This window comes from Apteryx rowi, unplaced genomic scaffold, assembly GCF_003343035.1.
Source record: "Apteryx rowi isolate R43461 unplaced genomic scaffold, aptRow1 scaffold_610, whole genome shotgun sequence".
Classification (NCBI taxonomy): Eukaryota; Metazoa; Chordata; class Aves; order Apterygiformes; family Apterygidae; genus Apteryx; species Apteryx rowi.
The window spans coordinates 25,578-35,350 of NW_020450884.1; the positions used below are offsets into that span (position 1 = coordinate 25,578).

The window sequence follows — 9,773 nt, forward strand, 5'->3', positions numbered from 1 at the left end:
TTGATAAGCCAGACTGAGGCAAATTTCTGTTGTCTGTGCTTGTGAGATTTCTTCTGCCCTAGGCCATGATAGGCCAGAAGTAAGGACATTGCTGCTATTTGTGCTTCTTAGGTCACTTCTGCATCAGTCCCTCCTTAGGCCAGTAAGAAGCATATGGCTTGGATGCTCGTTGTGATGTCACTTCTTCCTCAGTCCCTGACAGGCAATCAATAGGAACATTGCTGCTGCTGGTATTGTGCGGCCACTTCTGCCTCAGCCCCTGATAGGCCAGTAGCATGCACATGGCTTAAATGCTTATTGGGAGGTACTGGTGTATGTTTATACCTTTTAGGCCAGCAGGAGGCACATTGTTGCTGTTAGTGCTTGTGAGGTCACTTTGGCCTCAGGCCCCGATAGGCCTGTTGCAGAAAAACTCTACTTGTAGTAATTTAGTTCAGAGAGAGCCTTTGTTCACACACACACCGGCAGCTGCAGAGGGAGCATGTTTGATGCACAGGTCAGGCAGAGGCTTCTCCAATTAGCATAAGTAAGATCAGGCAGAAGCTTCTCCGATTAGCATAAGTAGATGACTTATATACATTTCTTTGGTTGAAATAGTTGCTATCTAACACTCTCTTGATTGACTATGCATCCAAGGTAAAGAACAAAGAAAATGAAAATTTCCACTGGAAAGCTCTGCAACTCCTAACCAGTTCTATCCAGTCTGAATTCCTGGCGAGCCAGGCAGGAATTGATGAGTTCATATGAAATTCAGGGATTCTTTCTTTATTCTACCTTAAGATAGCGATTAGTAAAAAATGGAGTTAGTCTTCCTACTACTGATTGTCGTTTACTTCCACAGGCCAGAAGCATGAGCATGCCTTCAATGCTAATTGTGAGGTCCCTTCTGCCTCAGGACCTGATAGGCCAGTAGCTTGCATGTGGATTCAATACTTATTGGGAGGTCACTTGTGTGTTAATACCTGTAAGGCCAACAGGAGGCACATTGTTGCTGTTTGTGCTGGTGAGGTCACTTCTGCCTCATGACCTGATAAGCCAGCAGCAGGCAAATGACTACAGTGCTTATTGTCAGGTCACTTTTGCCTCCGAACATGAGAGGCCAGCAGCAGGCCAATGGCTTCGATGGTGATTGTGATGTCACTTCTGCCTCAGTCCCAGACAGTGCAGAAGGAGGCACATAGCTGCTGGTTGTGCTTGTTAGGTCACTTCTGCCTCAGTACCTTATAGGCCAGTAACGGGACCAGGGCTTCGATGGTGATTGTGAGGTCACTTCTGCCTCAGTCCCTGATAGGCCAGCAACAGGGCCATGGCTCCGATGCTAATTGTGATGCCCCTTCTGCCTCAGTAGCTGATAGGCCAGTAGCACGCACATGGCTTCAATGCTTTTTGGGAGGTCACTTGTGTTTTAGTGTCTGTTAGGCCAGCAGGTGGCACATTGCTGCTGTTTGTGGTTTGAGGTCACTTCTACCACATTCCTTTATAGGCCCAAAGCGTGCACATGGCTTCGATGCTGAGTGTGAGGCCACTTCTGCCTCAGTCCCTGACAGGCCGGAAGCATGGTCATGGCTTTGATGCTAATTCTGAGGTCACTTCTGCCTCAGTGCCTTCTAGGCCAGGAGCAGACACATTGCTGCTGTTTGTTCTTGTGAGATCACTTCTGCTTTAACCCCTAACAGGGACATGGCTTCGATGGTGAGGTCATTTCTTCCTCACTTCCTGAGAGGCCAGCAGCAGGCACATGGCTTCCATGCTTATTGTGAGGTCACTTGTGTGTTAATACCTGTAAGGCAAGCAGGAGACACATTGCTGCAGTTTGTGCTTCTGTGGTCACTTCTGTCTCAGGCCCTGATAGGCCATCAGTAATAACATGGCTTTGACGCTGATTGTGAATTCGCTTCTGCCTCAGTCCCTAAAACTCCGTGAGCAGGCACATTCCTGCTATTTCTGTTTGTGAGGTCGCTTTTGCATCAGCACCTGATATGCCAGTAGCACGCACATGGTCTCAATGTGTATTGGGAGGTCACTTGTGGGTTAATACCTGTTAGGCCAGAAGGAGGCTCATTGTTGCTCTTTGTGCTTGTGAGGTCGGGTCTGTCAAATTCCCTTAAAGGCCTGCAGCAGGTCTGTGGCTGCGATGCTTATCATGAGGTCACTTCTGCTTCAGGCCCTGACAGGCCAGTAGCACGCACAAGGTTTCAATGCTTTTTGGAGGTCACTGGTGTCTTCGTAGCTGTTAGACCAGCAGCAGGCATATTGCTGCTGTTTGTGCTTGCCAGGTCACTACTCTCGGGTGCTGATAGGCCAGCAGCACTCATGTGACTTTGACGCATATTGTGAGGTCTCTTCTGCCTCCTTACCTGCTAGGTCAGCCACAGGTCCCTGGCTTCAAAGTGATTGTGAGGTCACTTCTGCCTCAGTGCCTTTTAGGTCAGGAGCAGGCACATTGCTGCTGTTTGTGCTAGTGACGTCACCACCCTGGTTATATGGTTCAGACCCCAACATGTGCTCGCGAACATGTTCTTTTGGGTGCAAGAGTTCCCTTTTTCTTGCTCTTCTATCCATACAAGACCTGCCTGTCTGCACTTCAATCCCTCTTTCCAAGCTGACACCATGCCTACTAACAGATTCCCACAAGAAGCTCCTCACTGGTTAAATGGCTCACCCACCAAGTGCTCACAAATAAGCTTTCTTGGGCCCCTACTCTTCTCCTGGCAATCCTACTCCACCCCACAACTACTGCCCCTTTGTGCTTCCTCCCTCTTCCTGAAATGACACCGTGCTTACTAATGGATTCCCACAAGAAGCACCACCCTGGTTAAATGGCTACCCACCAAGTGCTCGCAAAAAAGTTCTCTTGGGCCATTGCTCTTTCCTTGGCATGCCAAGTCTAGCCTCACAACTGCCCCTATGTGTTTCCTCCATCTTCTCCATAAGACACCATGCCTACTAATGGCTTCCCACAAGAAGCACCACCTGGCAAGATGGCTTACTCACCAACAAGAGCTCGCAGAAGAGTTCTCTTGGGCCCTTACTCTTGCCTTGGCATGCTTATACCAACCCCACAACAACATCCCTGCATTACTTCCTTCCTCTTCCCCAAATGACACCTTGTCTACTACCAGATTCCCACAAGAAGCACCACCCTGGTAAAATGGCTCTCCCACCAACAAGAAGTGCTTGCAGACAAATTTGCATTGGCATCTATACTTGCCTTGGCATGTCGTTCCTCCTCCAGCCCCACAAAAACTGCCGCTCTGCACATACTCCCTCTTCCCAATATGACACCATGCCTTCTAACAGATTCCTACAAGAATAAGCACCAGGGTTAATTGGCTCTCCTACCAACAAATGCTCACAGACAAGTTCTCTTGCCCCCTGCTCTTCCCTTGGCATGCCCATTCCAGACCCACAACAGCTGCCTCTCTGCGCTTCCTCCCTCTTCCCAAAAAATGACACCTTGCTTACTAACAGATTCCCCAAAGAAGCACCACACTGCTTAAATTGCTCACCCACCGTAAGTGGTAACCCTTGGCTATTCCTTGGTAAAAAAGGTGGTCTATACGTTCTACAGCACCACAGAACTGGTGTCTTCAAGCAAAATCCAAGACAAAATGAGGAAAAAATCACAAGCTCTGACTCCATGAAAAACAACTTATCACAGAATCGCAGAATAACTGAGGTTGGAGGAGACCTCTGGAGACCATCTGGTCCAATCTCTGATCAACTCCCCCTCTAGCTCAAAGTCAGCTACAGCAGGCTGCTCAGCATCATGTCCAGATGGGTTTTGAATATCTCCAGAGAAGGAGACTCCACAACCTCTCTGGGAAACCTGTTCCAGTGCTCAGAGACTCTCAAAGTAAAAAAGTGTTTCCTTGTGTTCAGATGAAATTTCCCGTGTTTCTGTTTGAGCCCATTGTGTCTTGGCCCGCCACTGGCAACCACTGAGGAGAGTCAGGCCTCATCCTCTTGACACCCTCCCATCAGATCCTTGTACACACTGATCAGATCCCTCTTGCTGCCCCCAAGCCTTCTCTTCTCCAGGCTGAACAGTCCTGGCTCTCTCAGCCTCTCCTCCTATGAGAGATGCTCCAGTCCCTTCATCATCTTTCTGGCTCTTTGATCCAGTAAATCCATGTCTCTCTTGTCCTGGGGAGCCCAGAACTGGACACAGGACTCCAGGTGTGGCTTCAGCAATGCTAAGGAGAGAGGAAAGATGGCCTTCCTCAACCTGCTGGCAACACTCTCCCTGATGCAGCCCAGGATACTTTTGATCATCTTTGCCATGAGGGCACCGTATTGCTGGCCCATGTTCAACTTGTTGTCCCCCAGGACCTCAGGTCCTTCTCTGCAAAACTACTCTCAAGCTTGTTGCCCCCCAACCTGTACCTGTGCATGGAGCTGTTCCTCCCCAGCTGCAGGATTTTGTACCTCCCCTTGTTGAACTCCCTGGGGTTCCTCTCTGCCCTTTTCTCCAGCCTGTTGAGGTCCCTCGCAGTAGCAGCACAACCATGCAGTGTATCAGCCACTCCTCCCAGTTTTGTGTCATCTGCAAACTTGCTGAGGATGCATTCAGTCCCGTTGTCCAGGTCATTAATGAAGATGTGAAACAGTACTGAACCCGATATTAACCCCTGAGGGACACCACTAGTGACTGGCCTCCAGCCGGACTTTGTACCACTGATCACAACTCTCTGAGCCCAGCAGTTCAGCCAGTTTTCAGTTGACCTCACTGACCAGTACTTCTCAGCTTGTCTACAAGGATGTTATGGGAGATGGTGTCAAAAGCCTTACTAAAGTCAAGGTGAACAACATCCACTGCTCTCCCCTCATCCACCAAGTCAGTCCTCTCATCGTAGAAGGCTATCAGGTTGGTTAAGCATGATTTCCCTTTTGTAAATCCATGCTGACTGCTCCCAGTCACCTTCCTGTCCTTCACGTGTCTGGAAATGGTAGCCAGGATTAGTTGCTCCATTGCCTTCCAAGGGACTGAAGTGAGGCTGACCTATCTGCAGTTTCCCAGATCCTCCTTCTTGCTCTTCTTGAAGATAGGAGTGACATTTGCTCCCTTTCAGACCTCAGGAACCTCTTCCAATCACCATGACCTTTCTAAGAGCAAGGGTCTTCTCTCTGAATCCCAAAGAACAAGAACAGTGAGCCACATCTGGACAAGCTGTCCTACTGATCAGATCCTGTAGTATTTATAAAGTCATATGATTCATTTTATTTTTATTTTAGGTTACTTTTTTCTTTCCTATGGGGAACAAAAGAAACTTGTAAGGTTGTATGGAATGGAGTGTCCTATTCCTTTAAGAGCTGTGAAGCTTAGATCCTGTCTGTTGGACCTTTTCCACATGCCCAGATTCCCTACAGTTTTACCATAATTGAACAGAGGGGCAGAATGTATTTCTTTCTTCCTTCTTTTTCAGTCTTTCCATCTTTCTTCAGACAAATTTCAGAGCTGTGTCATGTAGTCCTGAACAGAGGTGGTTCTATCCCCAGAAGCAGAGCTGGCCAGCAACCGGGAAAGGATAATAGAAGTCATGCAAGAAGTCATTCAAGTCTCCAAAGCCCAGGAATACAGAGATACTGATCTTCTACCACTGGCACAATAGTGAGAATGATCCTGACCACAGTCACTGCATAGCTCATAAGACAGGAGAGTAAGTGCCAGCAACTGGAGTCAGGCCATGGGTCATAGGGCCTGTGTGTCTGTGATGCCAGCAACTGGAGAGGCGGGAGTGTGTGCATATTATGTGGGTGCATTTTTTAGCATGTAATCACTAGCAAACATCAAGCCAATGAGTTGGATAAGAGGTTTGGGAGCCTAATATTGGAGTGTCCACTCCAATAATAAGTCTGGGCCACTGGAGGGTCTGGCTACTGGAGCGACCAGAGGGCCTGAGAACTGGCTACTGGAAGGACCAGGGGGTCCAAGCCAGCTACTGGAGAGACTTTGGGGCCCAGGGGTCAACTACTGGTAAGGTCATAAGTCTGGACCAGCTACCTGAGAGAGACTTATTTGCGTGGGTGTGTCTATGCATGAGGCAACTGGGACACCAGGGGATCCACGGGCCAGTTACTGGCTAGACCTGAGTGTCTAAGGCCAGTTACCGGAGGGATCCAGAGTGTGTGCGTGCATATATGTGTGTGTGTGTGTGTGTGTGTGTATTTGTGTGTGTGTTTGTGCAAGGGGGTCTGAGTATCAACAACTGAATTGGGGCTGCAAGCCTCAGGGGTTTGCATACTCAGGTGCTAGTGACTGGGGACATGACAGTTTCCAGGGTCTTGCTACTGGATAGACCTGAGTGTCTGACACCATTTACTGGAGGGATCTGTAGTATCTGTGTGTGTGTTTCTGCAAGGAGTCTGTAGTACTAGCAACTGAAGGGGGGCCTACACACTTGGACAGTGTCTCTATATTCCTCCCTGGTCAACTGACCCTCCTTCTCTCTCTTGTGCTTCCTTTCTATGTTTGAGTTTTGTCAAAAGCTCGTTGTTAGTCCGTGCACAACTCCTGCCACCTTTGCTTGTCTTCCAGCATGTGGAGGCTCCTCCTTGAGGAAGAGGTGATCTTTGAAATCAATGAGCTCTTCTGGACCTCTCTTCTCTCCAGCACTGTTTCCCATAGGGTCCTTCAAGGTAGGTCCCTGAACAGGCCAGCGTCTGCTCTCCTGAGCAGACTGAGCTTTCATCCTGATCAGCCAGAGAAGGAGAGGATGAGGCCATTGGTGCTATCTGTGTTTGTTGGTGCTATCTGTGTTTGTGTGAAGGCTGCATTTCCTATCTGTGTTATCTGTGTGGCTGGTCAAGCATGTATATACCTATATATATATATGTATATATATATATGTATATACCTATATATATATATGCCTATATATGTATATACACACACACATATATATAGTGTGTGTGTGTGTGTGTGTGTGTGTGTGTGTGTGTGTGTGTGTGTTTGTGTGTGTATAAGTGTTGTGTGCATGCATGTCTGTTGGGGATACTTGCTCAGCCTTGCTACTGGCCAGACTGGACCTTGGGACAGGGATCTGTGGCAGCCTCACCTCTGTTGGGCTACCGGATTCAGCAGCTCCTAATGGTGTTGCTCACAGCCGAAGTGGTTAATGACATTAGGCCTACATATCTGTGAAGATATAAATAAACAGAAACACAAAGAAGAGGAAAACCTGGAGACACAGAGTGATAGGCTTGAGAAAATGATCACTGACCGTGGTCTGATTTTTTTTAATCTGTAGAGGCATAGCAGTACATATAAAATAACAACAAGAAAATTTATAATATTTTCCCCCTGAACTTGCAAAACTCTCTGACTTTTTTTCTTCACGATTTAGACATGCAGCTTTGTGACTTCCCATAACCTACAGTTGCACTATACATACATCTTTTCTTTTACCAGTCTGAGAGAAAAAAAAGAGGACAATCACTTTTTTTTCCTCTGAATGAACATTTATCTTTACCATCAAGTTATTTATTTTATTCTGATATGTATTTCCACTGTGATCAACGTTCAATAATGCATTGCTTAGTCTTGTGGATGACATTCTTGGCTTTGTGCAGTTAGTCCCAAGCTCAAGGTGAGATTCTTCTCACAGCCCTGTGAATAAGGAGAGAGTGGAGGAGTCATTTACCTTGACTAGATACAGGATTTTAACAGGTTCTCCCACAGCACACTTGTATCCAAGTCAGACTGCTATGATCAGGATGGCGGAGCTAGTGGATGGGTGAAGTCTCATAACACAAGGACAATGCTGAGTGCTGCACCTAGACTGGAATAACTCCCTTCTATAGTAGAGGCTGGGATTGACTAGCTAGGAATCAGCTTTGCTGAAAAGGACCTGAGAGAGGCTGAGAGAGCAGGTCTTGTTGATCCTGGAAAGAGAAGGGTTAGTGAGGACTTAATAACAGCCTTCCAATACCTGAGGCGAGGTTACTGAGATGACAGAGTCAGACTCTTCACAAAGGCATATAGTGGGAGAACAAGAGACAATGGTCACAAATTGAAACAAGAGAGGGTGTGACTCAATACAAGGAAAAAAAATTACCATGAGGATATTTGAGCATTGGAGCAGGCTGCCGACAGAGACTGTGGAATCTCTGTCTTTAGTCTTCATGTCTCTGCATGAGTGCACAGGCACTTCAGAGAGGCACCCCAGCATGCCATCTTCCTAGAAAAGGCATGAGAGCTTTCCCCGTAATGTGGTCCCATAGGCACTCCCTTATTTTCTTGGATACACTTGGGTGATTCTATTTCAGCCCCATTTTGTTGATCAAGAGGTTCCTTCTGCTTGCATTACCCCAGACTCTGTCATGTCCTACAGCTGCATCATGCCTTTCATTTTATGCATGCCCTCAGCACTGGGAAAGAAACAACCTTCTCCACTAGCACATCCCTTCTTCCTGCAGTCTTCAGAGCCACTTTCTTTGTGTATGTCAGGCCGAGGAGGATCCATCCATTCAACCACAGCAAAATAGTGCCAATTTTTTTAAGCTCTGCTCTCTCCAGCATTGGGCCCTCAGGTCTATTGTTTGAGAAACAAGGAGGTGAAAGAGGTTTGAGGAACCTACTTTGGTCTGAGGAACCACCTCAGTGTAGGCTGAGGAAACAGAGGTAAAAGAACAAAGGAGGAAAGCAAATATCCTTCCACAGGTATGGCTGAGTAGGACTACTAAGACTATTTTTCATTTGCTAGCCGAGTCATCAGCTCCCTGCTGCAATGGATTCTACCAGTTTACTGTTTTCTCAAGGAAGAATTTGCCTCTCATTGCTTCTCTGTGGAGGTGTGTCTTTCCTATTTGTGAGGGTCAGAAGGGCCTAAGATGACTCTCTCAAAGATATCTACAAAAAGATAACAATCTTTCATCTTCAGAATAAAGAGGACAAAAGCAATAGAAGGAGTTTGATATAAAAAGTCATGATTCTGATACTATTTAATGCTAAGGAATACATTGGATTCATATCGCAATTGACAATATTGTTTTCATGACTGCTGGAAAAACAGGGTATGACATCTTCCCATTTTCCCTAGTAACAGTAAAGCAAGAATAGACAAGCATATTGTCAGTAGTGGTACTATTGCTTTTGGCAGCAACATCGTATTTATCTATACAACTCTGAATGCGTGAGATGACACTTTACTCACATTTACAGCTCTGTAAAATATTAATGACTCGCTGTGTTGTACACATTGTTAACAAGAGCAAAAATAACCACAACAATAGCCCTGGTAGGCCTGTTTATTCTGGGTTACGCCATAGGCTTCTTCATAAGAGGCATGGGATTCATTTTATATATCTTTACAAATCAGTATTAAAGATCACAGAAACACAGAATGGTTGAGGTTGGAAGGGACCTCTGGAGATCATCTAGTCCAACCCCCCTGCTCAAGCAGGGTCACCTACAGCACGTTGCACAGGATTGCATCTAGGCAGCTTTTGAATATCTCCAGAGAAGGAGACTCCACAACATCTCTGGGCAACCTGTTCCAGTGCTCTGTCACCCTCACAGTAAAGAAGTTTTTCCTCATGTTCAGATAGAACTGTCTGTGTTTAAGTTTGTACCCTTTGCCTCATGTCCTGTCGCTCGGCACCACTGAAAAGAGTCTGGCCCCATCCTCTCGACACCCTCCCTTCAGATACTTGTACACACTGATAAGATTCCCCCCTCAGCCTTCTCTCCTCCAGGCTAAACAGGCCCAGCTCTCTCAGTCTTTCCTCATAAGAGAGATGCTCCAGTCCCCTAATCATCTTTGTAGCCCTTC

General features: G+C 46.8%; 1 long non-coding RNA gene across 1 annotated transcript; it reads right to left on the bottom strand.

Annotated features, from left to right (window-relative positions):
• Window positions 1-3,248: 3,248 nt before the first annotated feature.
• On the bottom strand, window positions 3,249-8,043 carry LOC112974567. The gene is made up of 3 exons (XR_003256334.1): window positions 7,644-8,043; window positions 7,059-7,138; window positions 3,249-3,304 (listed from the first exon to the last, which is right to left on the bottom strand). It is a non-coding gene; the product is annotated as an uncharacterized LOC112974567 (long non-coding RNA).
• Window positions 8,044-9,773: the final 1,730 nt, after the last annotated feature.